We start from the raw sequence: 22,356 nt of genomic DNA on the forward strand, positions 1-22,356 counted from the left end.
GGAGAGTCCCCTCCTGCACTAGTTTCCAATTAGGGCTGGAGCTGTCATGGAAGAGATGCCCGGCGTGTGCAGTCGCCTGGGTCACTCGCAGTTGCCGGGCATCTCTTCCTTGACAGCTCCAGCCCTGATTGGAAACTACTTGAGGTGAAACAAATAGCCAGGAATTAATGCTCACACAAATAGGGTTTGATTTACTTCAGCCCCTACATTTTTTTGCCTCATTTTTGGACTGGAACCATTATCCAATGCCTTACCCTTTACCCATGGATGGACGCAGATAGCGCCCGAACAATACAGGTTGATTCCCTGACCCCACAAGCAGTAGCGGGTGTGTGACTCAGACACTACACCCACACCCAGGTTGCCCCCACCGTCCTGAGGAAGACCCGCAGTCCGAGGCCCCCACTTATCCCATGTGCCCCAAGACGGGTCGAAACGTCGATGCCCACTTACATCTAACCTGGACCACGAGTCTCTGACTTAGGTGCCACGCAAGAATTGCTTTGTGTAAATTAACTAATCGAATGCTTTTTGAATTAATCAAATGTGGCCAGGTAGAATTAAGACTGAGAATAATCTATCAATATAACCAATGAACTATTTGAATCATTTTCGTTCACCTCATTATCTGAATTCTTTTTCACCCTTTACATAGCTAGAGCACTCTTCTATTCTGCACGTTCCCTTGGAGCAACCCATATTTCCCCTGTCCCTCACTGCTAATTACAGTAAATAATATACTGCTGCATAAACGTTAGCGGAATAAAAACCTTTGTACAGAAATTAGGTTGTGGTTGTTGCGCTTTATTTTATTATGTGTATTCGATTACTGTGAGCCTAACTAGGTGTGGGCTCAGTAATTCATTATAAGCAGTATTGTAAGTTGTGATTTAATTCATTATTGAAATTAGGTCTAGGACCATTGTCTTTTGTATCACGTTAAACCCAGGTCCAGGACCACTGGGCAACCCCATTGTCATAATGGCTGTGTAGATATATGTGAGAGCCTCGCTGAAAAAAAAGACCCACCCCAGAATCCCTCACGCTGGAAGTATAGGGTGCGACGCGGATTGTGCACGCAAGGTGAATCCGGCTTACCGGCCTCCACGCGAGGGCCGGAGTACGTACTAAACAAAGGTATTGACCCTCTCCATGATTCAAGGCCACACAGTCCCTACTCATACAATGCAAGCAATAGTACATGTATTATCTACAGTCTAAGCACCACACAGCAGCTAAACACAGCACTATCACTATGATTGCCACAAAGGTCCATATAGACTATATTAAAGGAAAAGGGAAAGCAATGATCTGGCTGCTGAGCAGTGAAGAAGGGGATGTGTTGTTCCTTGATGGTGCTCAAATGAGACTGACTCTATGATTATTTGTTATTATTACAAAGACTCATGGGATATGTCGTCTTTGTTTAAGTTTAAGAAGCTTTATTAATGTAATGTTCATCATACAACATAGGGCAAAGGTGTGACAATATTTGAGAATAACTATCATATGTGATAAAGAGATGCCATAAAATCATAGCAGAAAGCTGTTTACAATTTTAGGGTTTACATAGGAAAAGAAAAGAAGGGAAAAAAGGGGAGATAAAATATGCTCTGCAGCTGAGGATAAAACAGCAATAAATACTCTTTAGAATAAAAGAGGATACAATTAACGTATCTCCCATACAAAACGCACAATATGAATGATATTAAAAAGAAGAAAAAAGGCAAAGAAGTAGAAAAAAACTCATGGAGGTTGAAAGTTTTCTGACCGATTACTGGAAACCTGAGAAATAGTGATCTTATTCAAATAAACAGTCAGCTGTAATCAAAATAGATCTCTATTTATCCAACCTATGATAATGGCATACAGTGTTCCACCAAGACTGGACTGTGAGCTTGTTTGGGCATTTACAGTTGAGTGTAATTTGTTGAAAAGTTAAAGCTAACATAAGGTCAAACAACCCACGTTCATGAGACAATATCCCAAGTGAGTCTGATAAACGTTCCATAAAAAGAAGAGCATTTGATAGGGACATATTTAGATTAAAAATATTCCATATCCGAGGCCAAATTTGTAACCAAACAGGAGCTACGAGGGGCATGAAAAGAGGAGGTGGTAGAGGTCAGCCAAGGAGTGGTCACAAGACCAGCAAGTCTTATTATTAGAGTGAATAAAATTGGCAACGGAAATGGGGGTGAAATAAAGTCTGTGATATAGAAAAAACATAGATTGAGTAGAAAATGCCGATCTAGATATTTTAAACGATCTGGTCCATATCTTGCTCCAAAAGTCAGTGCTCCATTCACAACCGAAATCCGTCTCCCAAGCGATCTCTATCTTAGTCTTAGATCGCTCTGGAACAGTGGAATGAAAACATTTCTAAATGAGAGAGGCCCTTGGGGATATTGACAAAATTCTGAGAAGAGGATCCTGAGTAGACAAAGAATCTTCAGAGGTAAGGGAATAAAAAACTTCCAGAATTGCTTCCATAAGTGGTGAGAACTTGTGTAAAAATGAGCAGGGACATTTAAAATTGACTTGGAACTGGGGAAAAGAACAAGGAGAAATGCCATCAAACATGTCCTGAACCCAGGTGATACCTTTAGTTCTCCATAAGCTCCAAAACAAAGGTCTATTATTGATGATGAGAAGTTGATTATGCCAAAAAGGAGAGTGCAAGAAAGTATTTCTAGATATTCTCTTTGGTTGACAGTGAGGTCTTAACAATGAGCATGTGTGTTTAAATAATGTAAGAGATGTAAGACTGGTTTTGGGTGTAAAAGCGAGAATTTCCAGGAAAGATGAAGGGGAAAAAAGTGGCGTTCAATGCTAACCCATAAAGCGGGGAAAGAGGAAATGTCTGCATGGAGCCAGCAAGACGCTTGTTTAACCCCTTCCTTGCGTCCCGTCCGACGTCACAGTGGGCATGTGCGGAGGAAGGCCTTTGGCCGTCCAAACCCTGCCCACTCAATAAATCACCAACACCGCAGCGGAATTTGCGCCACGGTCAAGGTGTTAAGACAAAAGCCTTTTTGATATAGACTAAAATTTGGAAAATTTACACCTCCGGTGGATTTTAGTTTTCTGAGATGAGATAAACCCCCAGATGCATCAAGCACCCATTCTGCGAATTCCAATTTGCGAAAAATACCGAATTGCAAATAGGAATTTGCAGAATGGGATGCATCAAAAAATGCGATCAAAAAATGCGATTCGCAATCGGGGAATGCGAATTACCAAAAATCACAGAATCTCCTGTTTTCCCAACCCCAAATTGCAATTTCGCAATTACCAAAATCGCTAATTGCGATCTCCCAAATTGCGAGATAGCAAAAACGGGAAGTCGCATTTTGAGCACAATGATGACATCACAACCAGGAAGTAGGCAGTTCCCTTACTCATTCTGAACTCAGAGCTGGAGAGAGGAGGAGGCACAGCCCTGAGCTCTAGAAGACACACCCTGCAGCCCCACAACAGAACAGACATCCAACACCAGAATGTCCCAGGATGCAGCAGGAGCCAGTGAAACTGGCAGGAAAAGAAAAATAAAGTTTTCAGAACAGGAGCTGGAGTTCCTCATTGAGGGAGTCAGCAGGGACCATGATATGCTTTTTGGGAAGCTATCCAGAAAGGTGCCTGAGGCCGACAAAAGGCGCATTTGGCTGCGCATCAGGGCGAAGGTAAACGCCGTAGGAGTGACCCAGCGGTCAATTGATGACCTAACGGAGAGGTGGTATGCCCTCAGAGGGCGTGCCAAGGAGCGCATAGCAGAGAGGCTGAGGGAGCAACATGCCACAGGAGGAGGAGACCCCCCCAGTTGCCGCCAACACACCACTTGAAGACCTGGTTGAGGACACCATCAACCCTGCAGCCTGCGTGGGGGTCACTCGGCTGGACACCTCCCGTCCCACACAACAATCACAAGGTAAGAGCCATGCAACTGCGACCCCATCCCCTAAGAATGCCCATGCCCCCGAGCTAGCCATTTGATAACCCCAGTAATGCAGTCCCTGTGCATCAGAAATGCACTATTGCATTGTGGGACCTGTAGTGTGACAATAGTTCCCTGATAGCCGCACACAGCCAGAACTGTCAAGCGAAACATATCCCTAAAGCCAGTCAGGGAATGCAAGCCTGCATGCATGTTGCAACATCCCATGTGCAAGATTCATATCAATAATCATGCACCCATTTACATCACAGGTGCTGCAGAGGCAGAGACCACAGACAGCAAAGCACTCCATATCAAGGAGACCCCAGAGGTGACGGAGGGAGAGAGCCATCCTGCCCCACAACCTGGACCGTCACACACACCTGCACCAGTACCACCACCTCCATATCCGGACAGGGCCACCCCTGCAGCCACAGGAGGAGTGCAACCACCCCATGCATCACGCATGGCAGTGGAACAGGCCCCACCACCACCCAGGAGGCAGACACGCCGCACAGTCACTGTGCGGTCGCAGGCAAGCGGCCGGTTGAGGCAGCAGCGCAACGGGGGCACACGAGCAGAGAGGGAGCAACAGGCCCAAGATCCAGGGCCAGGGATCGAACGCCGGATGCGAGCTGTGCACCGCAAGCAGGCACAGCACATGGCAGCCATGCAGCTGCAGCTGTACAAGACTGCACGCAATGTGAATCAGCTCACCAAAAGTGTGCAGGAGTTGACTGCTGCAGTGAAGGAGAACAGCCAACTGATGGTGGCACAGCAGGACATCACCTGCCGCCCCCACCGCCAGCTGCTGACCCGGCTATCAGCATATACCAGGTCAAACCACATGATCGGGAATGCAACATCCCAACTGTTACGCCGGTCCCTGGCAATGCAAATTCAAATGGTGCAGCGAGGATGTTGCAAGGGCCCAGGAGCAGGTCACCACCGTAATCTAAAACCAACAGGTGTGTGGCCATGCCCATGCAAGGGGGGGGTGATGATGTCAGTGAGGGCACATCCAGCCTGAGCAGCCTGTCTATGTTGGTGGCACCAGATCGGCGCCGCAGTACCAGGCCCAGAGCAGCATCACGGCCGGACACTGCTGACGTGGATTTGGAGAGGCGACAGGGTGCGTCCGGCAGGAGGCACCGGTGAATGGCTGAACATTAGCAGCAGTGCCATGCTGATGTACCAAGCACGCCTGCTCTGCATTCAAGAGGCTGTATGATGCAATACAGTAGTTATGTTGTTTGTAAAATACAAAAAATTTCTAGATCTTGTTCAAAAAATAGAATGAGAATTTATTGTGAGCTCAAATATTACTCATGTCATTATTTCATGTGGCATGCATGAGTGCAGTGTTGTGTGAGGGATGTGGATGCAGTAGAAATAGTTCAGTGTAATGTTGTTGCGGCGCCTGTGTCCTTCTGCAGGATTCTCCCCGCGTGCAAGATGCACATGTGCGGGTGGCCGGTTGTCCCCCTCCGACTCACTACCAGAGATCTCCACAGGTATCCTCTGCTTGGTAGCAATATTGTGGAGTATGGCACAGACGGCCACGATGCGGCAGCGGACCTCATGCTGGTATTTGAGGGCCCCAGCAGTCTTGTGTAGGATGCGGAATCGGCTCTTTAACATCCCAAATGTTCGCTCAATGACATTTGTTGTGTGAATGTGTGCAGCATTGTAACGCCGTTTCTGTGGTGTAGCAGGGTTGAGGTATGGGGTGAGGAGGTACTCACGGAGGCCATAGGTGCTGTCACCTGAAGTATGGGAGCAGAGGGTCAGTGCCTGTTATGAGTAGCTATATGGTCTTGGCATACTGTATGTGGGCATGTGTACTTACCTAGGAGATGTCCTTCGCCAAAGTCACCCTTGGCCAAGCGGGTGTGTATGCCGCTGTGCCTGAAGATGAACGAATCATGCATGCTCCCCAGGTATTGGGCCACTATGTCGGTGATGAATGTCTTTGCATTGCAGAACATGTGGATGTTTAGTGAGTGGTAGGACTTGCGGTTCCGGTACATGTATTCTATCTCAGCGGGTGGGTAGATGTGGATGTGGGTACAGTCAATGCAGCCAATTACATGGGGGAATTGCGCGGTGTTATAGAAGTCAAGCTTTGTTTGGTTTAAGTCCTGTTGGGTGGTTGGGAAGGTTATGTAGTGGTGATTCCTGCTCAGCATGGCATCCAGGAAACTCCGTAGGCAGCGTGACAGTGTGCTCTGGGAGATCCCCCCTGCATATGAAACTATCCCCTGGAAGCTTCCGGAGGCCAGGAGGTGCAGGCAGCACAGGACCTGGACATGGGTGGGCACGGCATTGGTCCTCCTTGTTGGGTGCTGCATCGGGGGGTCAAGGTCTCGGATGAGCTTAGTTATCATTGCGCCATTCAGCCTGTATTTTTAGAGGAGATCTCCTCTTCAGTCTGGCCCAGGAGTGTTATCCGCAGCCTGAAGGTGTGCTCCTGGATCCTGCGTTGGATCCAGGCTGCAGCCACGATGTATAGATCTGGCATTGTGAATGTCCTCATGCTCCTACTGTGTCTCCTTAATTGTGTTTGTTTTACCCCGCACCTATTTCTTGTTAGAATTCTTTTTTTTTTTTTACCAATTGAACTTCATGGTTACCACCCAGTTTGACTTCTCCTTAAATTGCGACTCGCATTTAGCAATTTGTTTTTTTTCCACAATTTGCGATATTTGATTAATTGAATTTGCGATTTAATTGCGAATTTGCAAAATAATTAGCAGAATAAGTGGAAAATCGCTGTCACAGATTCGCTAAGGGGGTTCCACATTGATTCTGCGAATTTATGTTTGCGAATTCGTAATTTGCTGTTTTTTTGCTTAATGAATTGCGGGACCGGAAATTGCGATCGCAATAGCTGTTTCGCAGCTATTGCGATCGCAATTTCGGTTGATGAATCTATGCTAAAGAGATTCTAGATTTTTACTGTTCCACAGGAATTTGGAAAGTAGGCAATCAAGTTTTAGAAGGAATGTGGACTGGAAACATTGAAAGAATATATAACCTAATAGGAGTGATCATCATCTTGAGAGTAGTTTGGAGATCCGATCAAAAATGTATTTCATATTTGTTTTAATCGAATCCAAAATGGAATAAGTAAACCATAAACCTAGGTATTTATTTTGAGAACTATTCCAATGAAATCCAGTTGGGTCAAAGTGATACTTAGGACAACATTATGGTTACGGGAAGAATCTCTGTTTTATCAGAGTTGATTTTATATCCTGATACCTTTGAAAAATCAGAAAATTCTTGTAATAACGGGGGACTAGAAGTTTCTGGGCAGATATAAAGTGTAAGATATCATCCGCGTAAGCAGAGAGATTCAAGTGTTGATCTCCATATAAAAATCCAGAAATAGAAGTGTTATAACGAATGTGAGTCAGAAAGGGTTCAAGTGAAAGAAATAAAAAGAAGAGGAGATAAGGGGCGACCCTGTTGGACACCACGATGAAGTGAACAACAATTTTAAATAAGACCATTATCTATAGTGCAAGCAGTAGGTGCTGTATAAAGTAAAAAAAAAAAAGGGAGATAAATTTAGGACCAAAACTAAGCCAACGGAGTGACTTAAATAAAAAAGACCATTCAACTCTATCAAAAGCTTTTTCTGCATATGGCGCCAGAGAATAGGACAGAGTAGGTGCCTTATTCAAAACATTGAAAAATAACCAAGAGTTATCAGAGGTTAATCTGCCCTTAACAAAACCACACTGTTCTGGAGCAATTAAATGAGGTAATAGTGATTCAAGACATATGGCAATAATTTAGCAAACATTTTATAGTCCACATTTATCAAGGATATGGGGCGATAATTTTTGCAGAGTTTAGGATCCTTACCTTCTTTATGAATGAGACAAATAGAGGCTTTTAAGAAAGTACCACTCGCCTTTCCAGTGGTGCAGAAATGCTGAAAGAGATTAAAGAGTTTTGGGAGTAAGAGATTCAAAAAATGAAGTACAATTCTACTGAAAAACCATTCGGACCAGGGGATTTATTTATTTTAGAGAGTTTAGAGAACTAGTGATCTCTTGGAGCGAAGAGTCCGAATCTAGGGAATTAAAGTCAAGATCAGTGGATGAAGAAGGAGGAATACTGCTAAGATAAGAATCAATAGGAGGGTTTGATGCGGGCGCTAATATAGGTTATTATAAAAGGTTGTAAATTCATAGAGAATTTTGTGATCTCTGAAAAGATGTTTCCGATCTGCTGACTGAATAGAGTCAATCAGCGGCCTCTCTTTTCTAGACTTGAGATAGTTAGCTAAGAGTTATCCAACTTTTTTACGCCCTCCATAATACCGGGCACTGCTACGAAGTTGAATAGAAGAAGCATTGTCAGTAGAGATCTTGTTAAATGCTAGCTTAGCACGAACAAGCTTCTGCAGAGTGGAATCTGATGAGAAAGTGTAAAATTGATGTTCAAAGCGATTGATATTGTTTATTAGGGCCTTATGTTGAATGAGGGTGTGTTTCTTTTTCCTGGAACAAACAAAATGTTGAAGCCTCGAGCAGTGGCCTTAAAGGTATCCCTCACTAAAGCAGGAGATATAGATACACCTTTATTCAAAGAAAATAATTCTTCCGCAAAGGAAGCAAAGGAAGAGGGAAAAGCTGGATCCTGCAAAAGATAGTTGTTAAATCTCCATCTAGAAGATTCGAGCTGCGAACTGAGAAAATCAAAATCAGGACTCACCGGAGCATGATCTGAAAGCAAAGTGGGTTCAATGGAAGATGAAATAACATTTTGAGCTAAAGACTTGAGCAGGAAGACGTAATCCAGTCGGGATAGGGAACCATGTGGAGGGGAGAAAAAAGAAAATTCTATTTGGTCTGGGTTAAATAGTCTCCAAGCATCTACGAGATGTGTTTGCGTAATTGTACTATGAAACTGTTTATGGGTTTTATGGGGAATAAAACGTACTTGGGATTTGCGGTTACAATTGCCTCCCAGGATAAAAAATGTATCTTTGTGTTGCATACATTTATTTGTAATAGTAGGCCAGAAAGTTCAATCTGCTTGGGTAGGACAATAAATAGTGAAGACAGTTAAAGAAATGTTATTATTGATGACTAATTTACTAAAATCCATCTACCATCGATGTCTATTTCTTGTGAAGCAACAGAGCATTTCAATTTTTTATGACAAGGACAATGACACAATTCTTCTTTGTAGTTGTTGGAGAAACAAGAACAGAATCAACCTATTGCGTTTGAGTTTAGGAGCCTCAGCATCTGACAAATGAGATTCTTGTAATAAAACTAAATCAGGATTATAAGAGGCTAAATGAGAAAGAATTCTCAGCCTCTTTATAGGATTGCTAAAGCCTCTTACATTCCATGTAACAATTCTGAATGTAAGAAAATAACCGTAGATATAAAACAATAGAACTGAAAATAGTGAAGAGTATAGGAAAAGCAAGATTGCAGAAACAAGGCAAGGTAGATATGGAAACAATTCATTAAAAAAAATGACTATCAATAGTGAGAAGAAGGGAAACAATGAAGAAAAGAAATAGATGTGAGATGAAAAATATACTGAAACATACACTAGAGGAAAAGAAAAAGGAAAGATAGAAAAGGGGAAGAAAAGAAGGGAGAAAAAAACACAGAAAGAAAAGACAGTACATGTCAAACTGACAACTGCAATATGTACCATTTAAGGGGAAAATGAGGACAACAATAAGGAGTGGCGTCAACAGATGAAGATGGCACAACCGACAAGGGAGGAAGTATCACGTCAGGATGCCAATAGGACAAATAGGGAAACAGGCAACAGAATTCCAAATAACCTGCAGAGGAATTGAAGAAGGAAAAACTTGAAACAAGTGAGATAACAAGCATCAAGGAACAACCTGTAAGGGAAGCAAACATTAGTAAAACAGAGAACAATATTTGTGTAACAGTTAAGTTAAAGAAGGAGGACCAGGAACTTCCATCAACGATGTAGAATGTGAATGAATGAATTTCCTTACGTCTGCGGGATCATCAAATGTGGACGTGTTGTTCTAAAATGACGTCATCAGGGCCATTCTGGACAACAATGAGACCGCAGCCTTCATCCTCCTGGACCTCTCCGCCGCCTTCGACACTGTCTGCCACCACACACACGCCTCCAAGCCATAGGGATCCAAGACAAAGCCCTGGAATGGGCCACCTCTTTCCTCTCCGGCAGAACCCAGAGCGACCGCCTCCCCCCTTTCTGTTCCAAAGCCTCCGAGATCATCTGCGGTGTACCCCAGGGATCCTCCCTCAGCCCGACACTGTTCAACATTTACATGGCCCGCTCGCACATGTCGCCTGACAGCACAACCTCAACATAATCTCCTACCCCGATGACACTCAGCTGATCCTCTCCCTCACCAAGGACCCCATCACCACCAAAGCCAAACTCCATGAAGGCATGAAGGCCGTCGCCGACTGGATGAAGATCAGGTGACTGAAGCTGAACTCGGACAAAACGGAGGTCCTCATCCACGGCTCCAACCCATCAGCCTGGGACAACTCCTGGTGGCCAACAGCACTGGGGGCAGCCCTGACACCCACCGACCACGCACGCAACCTGGGAATCATCCTCGACTCAACGCTCTCCATGACCAAGCAAGTCAGCGCCGTCTCCTCCTCCTGCTTCAACACCCTCCGCATGCTCCGCAAGATCTACAGGTGGATCCCGACAGATACAAGAAGAACAGTCACCCAGGCCCTCGTCAGCAGCAGAATCGACTACGGAAATGACCTCTAGGCAGAAGCCCCAGCCAAGCTCATCAAACGACTGCAACGCATCCAAAACGCCTTGGTATGACTGATCCTCGATGTTCCACGCCACAGCCACATCACCCCCCACCTGAGAAACCTGCACTGGCTGCCCATCAACAAGAGGATATCCTTCAAGCTCCTCATCCAAGCACACAAGGCACTCCACAAGACGGGCCCAGCCTACCTCAACAGATGACTTTCCTTCTACATCCCTAACCTCCAGCTCCGTTCCGCCGACCTCGCACTCGCCACCGCCCTGCACATCCGAAGAACAACCACTGGTGGGTGATCCTTCTCCCACCTTGCCGCCAAGACCTGGAACACCATCCCACTGAGCCTATGACAGACCCAAGACCTATTGACCTTCAGGAGACTTCTCAAGACCTGGCTGTTCGATCAGTAGAGGTCCCTCCCTCCCCTCCCCAGCGCCTTGAGACCCTCATGGGTGTGTAGCGCACTCTACAAATGGTTGATTGATTGATTGATTGAAACGTCACTTTAAAGAGACATGGATGAAAAAGTCCATACCGTACACCTAGGGCCCATAGTGCAGGTTGTAGTTCAAGGAAGTCCTTCCGCCGTTTAGCTGTTGCAATAGAAACAACTTGAGATATAAACAAGTTAGTACCAGACCAAACGAGACGCTTTTTAGACTTGGCTGCATTTATCATCTGGAGAAGGTCTGTGAACTGTAAGAAGAGAAGAATCATTCCACGTGGTTCTGATGGAGCCGATGTAGAAGAGAGGTGAGGACCTAGCCTGTGAGCACGCTGGATGTTCAAGTTAGTCAAAGGTGGAAGACCTAGAAGCTTTAGAAAAAAGAAGGTGAAAAAAGCAACTGGATCACTCCCTTCAAGACCCTCCGTAAGGCCATATTAATGAATATTGTTTTGTCTGTTCCTGTTTTCGAGATCTTCTGCAGATTTTTAAGCAATAAAATATCTTTCTCCAACGTCGCTATCTTTACAGCAGAATCCTGGACATCACTGACACGTTGTTCCACCGAGGAAAACCTAGAGTCCATAGATGACCACTTATTATCCATCACTTGTAAATGAGTATTAGTCTTCTAAATGAATGGGCACAGCACATGTATCTCCTCCAAAATATTATCTAAAGATACAGGAGTAAGAGGCTTAGTAGGATAAGGTGGGTCTTGCTTGAGGCGCTTATTAGCCATAGGTAATGCCTGCATCTTGGAAGTTGACAAAGGGAGAGGTGCTGACCGAGAGGTAGAAGACAGAGCCATCTCCACTTCAGAAAGCGAACAGTCCATAGAAAGAACAGTAGATGAGGAACTGTTGTTGTTTTTATGTAGTAAGCTTTTACTTCTGCCCATAGATAACTTTGAGAAACGCAGACAGTAAAAAGAGCTCAACCAACAGTAAACATACATTTCCTTCCCCAAACTCCCAATGCCAAGGAGAAACAAGATATGCCCAGAAATGTGAGGAAAGAGATGAGGAGCAGGAAAAGAGTGCCACAAACAGTCCAGGTCTAAGGAGACCAAACTATCCGGGAAGACAAAAAGTTCAGGGGCCCAAAATAAGTAATTCATGCGTTTACCTGCCAGTTTCCAATGCTGTTAGGTCCGTGAAAGTTGCATAATTATAACGCTGTTTCCAATGCGTCACGGAGATCCGTTATCAGGCGGCCATCTAAGGCATTGCACGCACCATCCCTGATATGTCATCTTTTAAAAGACTGCTGACCGGAAATAAATGGAAGAGATAAGCATTGGGGTCTTACCTGATAGCGGAGGCCTGGGCTCAATTGCTGGTCCTTCCCGCCTCGGTCCGATGTGATAGCTAGTACCGTTGCGCGGAGGGTGTGGAAGGGAGAGCCAGGCACTTCCGCTCTGCATGGTTAGCGCCCAATATAGGCTCGATGGAGTCATGTAATTGGGTGGCTGACTTTTTTGTGAGAAGGTGGAGAAGATTTACTCCACCTTCCCAGTCTCTGCACAGGATGGTGGTGGGGTTATTGATGAACCTGTCTACCTTATGGAGACAGAACGCCTCACTAACTTTATCCTGCCGCTTCCGGAGAATCTCAATATGATAGCCATCAGCATTAAGTCAGGCTCACCCAGAGACCCTGCTTCCCCTAATGGGCCTTAGAGGGCGTATTGAGACTCTGGAGCCCTGCATAAGACACCTTTTGGAGCTATCTTTCACCTCAGGAATAGTTCCAAAAATATGGAAAGAGGCGGTTGTTCTACCACTGAAAAAGAAGCCCCATGTTAGTATGGAGCAACTAGATAATCTGCGTCCTATCTCATTTCTACCTAACTTTGCAAAAAGTGCGGAGAAGGTAGTAAATACCCAAATGACGGCACATATCTGCAAGCATAACCTACTCCATCCCATCCAGTCTGGGTTTCGGGCCCTCTATTCTACCAAATCGGCTCTGCTTCTTTCTATGGAGACCATTCGGAAATATGTGAACGAGGGACAGACAACGGCCTTAATCTTATTAGATTTAAGTGCCGATTTCGACACTGTTGCCATCACACCCTGCTACAGTGTCTTAGAAAGGGAGGTGTGGCAGGTAGTGCCTTGAAGTGGATGGAATCTTCTTTGTTTGAGCATAGCTTTCAGGTGGCGCAGGGATCTTACTATTCGAAAGGCATCAAGTTGAAACAGGGGTTGGCACAGGGGTCCACCCTTAGTCCGATCCTGTTTAATCTCTATGTCACTCCTCTGGCGGAGATTACGGAAACATCTGGGGTCAATGTCATGTCCTATGCCGACGATACTTAGCTGATGGTGTCCCTTACACAGGCACAGGAGAAGGCAGCCTTCAAGTTTGTGACCTGCCTGCAAGAACTGGCGCCTTGGATGGCGAACAACTGCCTTAAATTGAATGGCAACAAGACCGAGGTGCTTGTGATAGGGAAAGCACAATCAGTATGGTCGTCGGCATGGTGGCCACGGACACTGGGACCCAAGCCTACACCTTACGAACAGGTTAAAAGCTTAGGGGTATGGTTGGACACCAAGCCCTCTTATGAGCACCATACCAGGCAAGTGGCAGGTGCCTGTTTTGGAGTCCTGCGAGGTCTCTGGAAAACGCTTGGGGCCAGATGTAGATGGGAGATTTTGGACATTTACCGGCCGGTAACGGCCGAATTCAGCCGTTACCGACCGGAAAATGGCCATGGAGATGTAGGGGGATAAAAAACATGCATTTTCGGTAATTTTACCGAATCGGTAATTTTACCGATTCGGTAAAATTACAGAATCGGTAAAATGACCGATTCTGTATATTTTACCGAATCGGTAAATATACCGGTCGGTAAAATTACCGAACATGCATGTTTGGTATGTAGGTGCCAATTTTAACATTGACACAGGGCTTTGAAAATCGGTATTTTACCATGCAATACAATTGCATGGTAAAATACCGATTCAGGTGTACATGCACATCTGTGCATGTAGACCTGTGCCATGTGGCACACATACATGCCCTTAGGGCATGTATGTGTTCCACATGGCACACAAGCCTAAAACAGGGGTGCCAGAGGGTGTCAAAGTGATACCCCCTGCACCCTTGCAAAATTCGGTATTTACCGATTCGGTAAATACCGAATCGGTTTTTGAAATTAAATCCTATGGGCTTCAAGGCCCATAGGATTCAATAGCAAATACCGATTCGGTATTTACCGAATCGGTAAATACCGATTTTTACCGATTCGGTAAAATTTACCGAATTGGTACCTACATTAGAAATACCTACTCTTAATTACCGAATCGGTAAAATTCGGTAATTAAGAGTCGGTATTTCTGATTTTCCTACATCTGGCCCTTGATGTGCTGCCTACCGCAGCTAGGAAAACCATGGTGCATGCCATGGTGACATCGCATCTGGATTATGGGAACGTACTGTACTTGGGAGCAAATGCTAAATGCATTCAGAGACTCCAACGTATCCAGAATGCTGCAGCACGCCTGGTCCTAATGCTTCCTAAGCGAGCCTCTTCTAAGAGGGCTTTAACCTCCCTACACTGGCTCCCGATTAGGGAGAGAGTTTTGTTCAAGGCTCTGTGTGTTAGCCGTCGGATCATACAGAGGAAGGGCCCCACCTACCTGCATGACCTATTAACTCCCAATTCCCCGACCCGTCAACTCAGATCTAGCGGGATCTAGGTGTGTATCCCTACCATCAGGAGAGCAAGGATGGGTGGACGCTCCTTCCGCTATCTGGCAGACAAACTCCCCCAGGGCCTCCAGCTGGAGGTCTCGGACACTATTTTCTGCAAAGAACTGAAAACTTACCTCTTTCCCTCTGAGTAGACCTCCCTGCTATGTCCAGTTTTTAGCTCCCCCCTTGTGAGATGTCGGTCGCTGACTGTACCGCAGCGCGGGGACACACTAGCCTAGTGTAACCATACGCTTTATAAATGCTAATATTATGATTATTATTATAATCTGAGTCCTAACCTGACATAGAATCACATTACTTTGCATCAAAGGGACATTCCAAGGGTAGTGCATGGGTGGTCCCACGCAACCACCCATGGGACTGGATGCAAATTCCTATCTATAAAGAATTGTAGACAAGGATTTACACCAAACTCCTGCTCCTACCTGAAGCAGGTGAAATGAGTAGAAATGTTTTCATTTGTATGCATGTTGCATTATATAGAACACATACAAAGGGGTAAATGCCTTAAAACATAGTTTTTGTTCCTGAACGAATGCCTTCCTACAAAAAACTATTGTGACTCCAACACAGTCAACCTTGCACTATGGTGCAAGGGTGTCTACATTGGTGCATGGCAGCCAAAGGTGCATCAGCAGAGAGAGAGAACAGCGCTACATCACAGTAGATGTGGGACTGTTCTGCTGTCTCTCATTCACAAAACACAGTACAGCAACTTTACTTGCCTCGATGTGTGATTTCTTTGTATATTTACACATAGTTTTGGCTGCAAACATTCAGATATGTAAAAGGGTTATAATAGAGACAAGTAAAATGTATTAACTATCTACCATGAGTTAATAACTCCAAAGATATTAGTTGATATACGCATATACCGGTAAATTTACACTTAACAAGTATGCTATACTCCTTCATCGTCCTCAAAATTTATAATAAGCACTCCAACTATTAGCCTGTAAAGGTCAGATGTACATAGAAATGATCACAAAATACTGGTCACAATTTGCGACCAGAATTTTCGTGACCAGTGTAGTATTTTGCTAACTGACCTATGTACTAGTAGGTCAGTTTACAACATAACGATTGCTAGTGGGCCACAATTTGACCTAACTCAAGAAATTAATAAACTAGGTCACAAATTGCAACCCACTAAGAATCAAAGCCATCACAAGGAAGGTGGGCTTCTGAGGTTAGGAGACCACCATGTCTGTTACTGCGTAGATCAAGTGTTTTTTTTTAACGGAGCCCATTTCCTTAATAAGGCAGTGGTGTATGGCAATAGTGTCAACTCTTAAAAAATATTTTTGGTTACATTCACAAAGGGGAAGGAGTCCCTTGTAGACCCCTTCTAATTTTGTAAATACCTTACCACTACCTTTCAGTAATCTGTAAAGTATTAATGTTTTACGACAGGCTTTTGGTCACAAAACAGTAATACATACCAATCTGAGTTGGTATTTGGAAGGGTTGCCCTAAACACTACCCTTCCAAATACCGAATTGGTATTTGGCCTCAAGCCCAAATTGTCATTCGGTAACATAATTCTGAAGTGCATTTTGGGTTTCATATGCAATGAAAATCCTTTTTGTGTTTGCAAACATTCCAGTTCTGCAAATTGGGCTGTTAGCATTAGCAAAAAGGCTTCATACATCTAGCTCTATGTGCTTTGTGCAGGGATACTAGCAGTGGAATTTAAATCTATAAAAACGTGTGTTTTCAAAAACTTTAAGAGCTATGTGCGCAACCATGTGGCATGCCACCTCAAGCAGGTCATTCGTTACCACACAACATTTTATAATTGTCAAATCTTCTTCCTTTCACTTACTCTTCTTTGTACATGTTCTATTGAGGGGCATGTAAGCCCAATGTGTTTTTACTAAAAAAAGATTATGATTTCTCATCATCTATTCCGGCTGTTTGACTAATACTTTCAGTTGCAGAGACAACCAAGCATGATCATATCACAGGTGAGAATGATGGTGCTCACTTGGCTAGGACAATGCAGGGACATCTTAAGGATTTGCGGGGGCCCCGGGCCAAATGCATTTTCGGGGCCCCTGTTCGGAACAGTTTCGAATTTATGATCCAATGTCCGCTCTCTCATGCCCTGTTTGGCCAGGTCAATGACAGAGTATACACACCCTTGCCTAAATTCTGAATGTGTTTACATCTAATATTCTTAAATAGTGATGTGTGTTTTCAATAATGTAACACAGCAGCAGCTCACTAATATTACTGCAAATGATCTTTGTGACGCCCTCCCATTTCTCATTTGTGAGGTCCTTTTTTGATCTTTTTTATTGCTGTTCCATGAAACATACACCCACCATTTATCTGCAAAATGTCTGTTATAGACTCTCATACATCAACCACATTAAAAATACATGAAAGGACAATGGTATTTAAAGCAATCAGTTTAAGGATGATTCAAGGCCACCAGGGTAAGACTCTCTGTAGAGAATAGCTTGCCTCTGTAAGGGGCCCCCCTGAAAGACCACCCCTGGGCCAGAGCCCACTTTTCCCATGCCTTAAAACGTCTCTGGGACAGGGAGTACTTAGTTTACTGCAGAAGATATGCCTCCCAAACCTATTTAAGTCCTTGAGTAGACACTGGACAGCCATCAAGCCTTAACTCACAAAAGGTGATATAGGTTATAATGCAACACAATTATTGCACAATATAAATATTGTGAGCTCTTGTAAAGACATGTCCCTTGAGTAATCGATTACTATATAGGTACAGTAAAAATGAAGTTCACAGCATAAAAACAAACTAATCATAATGTACAATAAAAAAACTGTCATGCAGCACAGTGCAGCATTTACCCAGGGCACCTGTGTATAAAAATTGTATAGTCCTTGTGATCACTAGAGGATGGTGAACATTGACACGTTCATGAAAAACACACTAAAGCAGTTACTGTAACTTTCGAATGCTACTAATGATGTTTACAAACGTAATGATCATGGTCACCTGCCGATTGTAGCACACCACAGGCTGAATCAAAAAGAGAAACATAGGGGAAATCGAAATTCAGTTCAACAGTGGCCATCGCATTAAATTAGACATGTTTTCTAGTCCTAAATGCGGAACAGTGTCTGGTAAAAGATGTAAGAAACTTTATTCTTTTTGGTGGTGAGAACCCACTTCAAATAAAAATCACAATCCTTCTCAGGGTGATCCTCAAAATCCACTATATAAACTTGTGCTTAACCCTCTGGTACCTTGGCAACAGAAGTAGTCAGGCTTAACTTAGAAACAATGTGTAAAGCATTTATGCAGCACTCAAACAGTAATAACATGAAACATGATACAAGAAGAATACCAAAGCAATTTAGAAAAATAGAGGATATTTTAGTAAATGAAAAGATACCAAAACGACACAAATCCAGTGTGTAGAACCAGAGTTATGAGTTTGAGGTAAAAATAGTGCCAAAAAGCACAAAGCACCAACTGCAGGTACTTGGTCGCCCCGGACCAGGACTAAGGGCCATATATATCAACAAACCCTTTTGCGATTCCTAAATAGCGATTTTTAAGGAATCGCTATTTAGGAATCGCAAAATGGTATGTATGAAGAAATTCGCTTTTTTTTTAGCGATTCCGTAATCTTCCTTATTTGCGAATTCGCATTTTGCGAATTCGCAATTAAGGAATAATTTCCAATGCATTCCTATGGGCCAGGAGGCCCATAGGAATGATTGTGAAATAATTCTCAAATTGTGAATTCGCAATTTGCTAATTGCAATTTGAGAATTATTTCAAGGGTGCCGGGATGTCTCAAAGCCACCCTGCTGCACCCCTGAAATGTACATGAGTGTGCATATGGCGCACATACATGCCCTATGGGCATGTGTGTGCATCACATGCCACCTTCAAAAATGCCAAATTGTGCATTTTTAGAAGAATTTGCAAGTTACCATCAACTACAAGTTGGTGGTAATTTGCAAATTCTTAACCATAATTTGCAGCCCAAAAAAGCTACATACATAGCATTTAAGGAATCGCAAAATTGTGATTCCTTAAATGCTATGGCAAAATAAGGAATCGCAAATCTTTGCTATTCCTTATTTTGCGAATATTTCATACATACCAAAACATGCAAAAAGGCCTTTTGCAATTTGCAAAGGCCGAAATTCTGCGAATTTCGGCCTCTGCGATTCGCAAAAGGCTTGATACATATGGCCCAAAGTCACAAGTTTAGGCCAGTCAAGATTGAGCGCGGGCTGGATACAGGGCTATATTTGGCGTGCTGAAACCTTCACCTTACAACTTTGGTGCCAGGACTATGTGGCATGATTTTTCAGGGTTTTGCTTCCCACTGCATCATTTGGTGAGCCTTTCAGTCTGGACCTGCATGGCTTTGTGAGGCTTTGCAATGCTTGGCACCTTTGGCAAGGAGATGCGTGGTGCAGCTCTGCAAGTTTCTGCGTCGTTTCTGTTTTGGATACAGTGAGGCTTCCAGGCAGAAGCTACACAGCTTTGTGGAGCTCTGCATTGCTTGCCGTCAAATTTATGAAGCCTTTAGTTCATAGTGGTACGGATTTGTGGGGCTCTCCATCGCCCTGCGTCAGATTCAGTGAAACCTTCAGTTAACTAGGGGGATATACACTGATACCAACCAAGGGTCCAGGATCTTGGGGATAGCACTTGGGGAGGAGGGATTGGGACTCACATCTACAGAGGCCAGAAGAGGTAGCAAGGTCAGGTCCAGTTGGGTCTGGTCAGCTGGAAACCAGGAAAGGCCTCTGAAAGCTTATTTAGTCCCTGTAGCTCCAACAGGAGGGCAGCTTCTAGGGTCCTAGGTTCAAGGTAAGCAGAACTAATATTCCTTCTTCAGACAGCAAGGCAGTCCTTATGGATTTTCACAGGTCTAGAAGTGCTCTTGTACAATGTCAGGCTGTGGGTGGGGCACACTCCTTTGTCTAGCTCCCAAAGCTGGTTCTGGTCAGTTCTTCCCCTTCCCCTTAGTTTGGCTCCAGCCTGTGTAGTGAAACAAAGAGCAGGCAGATCCAGGTGTAAACTGCATTTGCCAGTCACAGAGTAAGCATCTTCTGAAGTCAAGAAGGGGCTGGGTATATGTTGGGCCTGTCCCTTTTTGCAGGGTTCACCCCAAATGTTTTGCCCTCCTCCTGTATTTTTTCTGTCCTGCTTTTGTTGGCTTTAGGACTCTTGGCACTTTACCAGTGCTAATCAGTCCTAAAGTGCAAGTCCTGTCTCCTTTAAACATGGTATGCGTGTTTAGCATATTTAATGTACCTGTCTGTCCTTGTACAGTGGTAACCCACATACCAAGGGGCTGTAAATTAAATGCTGCTATCGAGCCTGCAGCACTGCTTGTGCTACCCACAAAAGTAGCCTTTCAAACCTGTCTCAGACCACTTCCACTGCAGAGCCTGCATTCACAGTTTACTGCCAGAGTGATTATCCATTTAAAGTTACTTGCCGAGCCTGAAACTCCCCTTTTGCTACATATAAGTCAGCCCTAAGAGGGACTCTAGGTAGCCCTATGGGCAGGGTGCTGTGTAGGTAAAAGGTAAGACGTGTGCCTTTATTGTGTGGCATGTCCTTGTAGTGACAAGCACCCTATTTGGGTTTCACTACAGTGAGTGGTGGTACTCTCTTTGGTTAGCATTGGGAACTCCCTTATATGTCTTCAAGTGGTAATTTCCGATCTGTTGTAAACTTACTAATAGGCTCGTAGGCCTATTTGTTTATTGTTATATGGGGATTTCATGCAGTGGCTCCCAAGTACAACACCATTACCGGCAAAGTGTTTAGGGTTGTATGGTGAAATATGGTAATTGTCTTGTTTTTATTGCATTATTTTTTTGGGGTGAGGAAAATTGAATTTATATGGCCAGGTATGTCCCCTATCGTGTACCCCAACGTTCTATGTATGTGCATGACCTCCATGCATTTCCCCTCCATGGCCGAAAATGAAGACGCATATGCATTTGCGTCCAACGTTAACATGTCATCTACCAAGTCCTCCATGAAAGCAACATAAATTCGGTTTCTAGACCCATGTTGCCAACGTCTTTACATGGTGCACTTTTAATAACGCGAAGCACACGTTTTCCACGTTTTTCTGGCTCAGCTGAGCCAGGCCCTGAATTGAGGCTCCGAGTCTTTTCTGTCTCTGAAAGCTGCAGTTTAGGTATGCATCCCTGACCTCTGCCTTACTTCCTGCCTAGCGAAGCGGTGCCCGGCTCGGCCTGGCCTGCCTGCCAAGACAGTATTTTGCCTACAGTTATCTGTTCAGCCTCCTCGAAAACACATTCCAGTCTAGTGAAATAGGTAAACATGTTTCCGGCTGCAGAGCAAAAGGCCCTTGCCTTCCTGTCTCCTTGCAAGCGATTTACAGCACCCGTTACCATGGTAGGCCCATGGCCCCCGCGCATTGTACCAAGACACGTATGCACCCCCTAGCATTCAGTGATGTATGGCCCCTGCCCGAGAGACCTTTTGCTTCAGATAATACATCCTCCAAACATGAGATACCAGATATGCTATAGGTGCAGGTCGTTCTGACATCCCAGACACCAAGACTCTTCTACTAGAGCTAAAGTCAAGCCCCCCAGCTCTCCCCAGTTACACGTCTTTACCACGTCATGCTTAGTTGCGCGCGCATACAGAGTAAAGGTTTCTGCTGACCCTGCAGAATCTTTCTATGCATCCACCCACTTGTGACACTTTTGTGACGTTTCTAGCACACACCTCCGTGTACGCCTATTACACGCCTACTTTTACGCCCATATGTTCTTATCTTCTTCTTTTCACTTGTCACGCCTACTGTATTCCATGCAATTATACTGTTTTACTATATATAATGTGTGATGTTAATAAAATGTTGAATATCCCTTCCTGAACCTTAGTGGTGATGGAACTCGATGTCCAGCTTCTCGAGATGCTTAATTAAAGCCCGTATGACTCAGATACCACGGACTCTGCCTCTCATTTGATTGAGCTATCCTTTATTGTCATTTAATGTATAGAAAAATAGTCCCGGTAATTTTATTTACCACATAATCTGGCGCCCGAATAGGGTCCCCTCCCCTTCCCCACGCGCCGGCGATGTAACGCAGCCCTGACCCCTTCTACAGCCGTGACGGACTCCTTCCTGTGCACACATGCGGGTTTTCCTGCTAACTCCCTCAGGCCCACGGAGGAGACGGAGACTGCGGTCCAGCATCCAGACGAGGCGGTGAGGAATGCGGAGAGTCCCGACCAGAGCCCAAGCCGAGAGAGCAAGGTCCGAGGTATCCAGAGGCCCACCTGTTCCGAAGCGCATGCGTGGTAGTGCGTAGTAGCAGCCAGACATCGTAGCAGTCCAGTCCAGTCCAGTATCAAGTTTCCGAGGCCTTCAGTTTTGCTTCCCGGTGAGTACCGTTGTTGGGAACGCATCTAGACGGGTTCATTAATTTGTGCCCGGTCAAGACGGGTCTGGGTACACAGACCCAGTCCAG

At 44.6% G+C, this 22,356-nt stretch overlaps 1 protein-coding gene and 1 pseudogene across 1 annotated transcript in view; both read left to right on the forward strand.

The window, feature by feature from the left end:
* The window catches only part of LOC147709124 (uncharacterized), a 3,078,084-nt gene that overhangs the window by 1,988,279 nt on the left and 1,067,449 nt on the right, over nucleotides 1–22,356 (forward strand). The gene's annotated exons all lie outside the window — the stretch shown is intronic.
* LOC147709128 (uncharacterized) lies at nucleotides 3,793–5,092 on the forward strand (annotated as a pseudogene).

This window comes from Lissotriton vulgaris, chromosome 6 (genome assembly GCF_964263255.1).
Source record: "Lissotriton vulgaris chromosome 6, aLisVul1.2, whole genome shotgun sequence".
NCBI lineage: Eukaryota > Metazoa > Chordata > Amphibia > Caudata > Salamandridae > Lissotriton > Lissotriton vulgaris.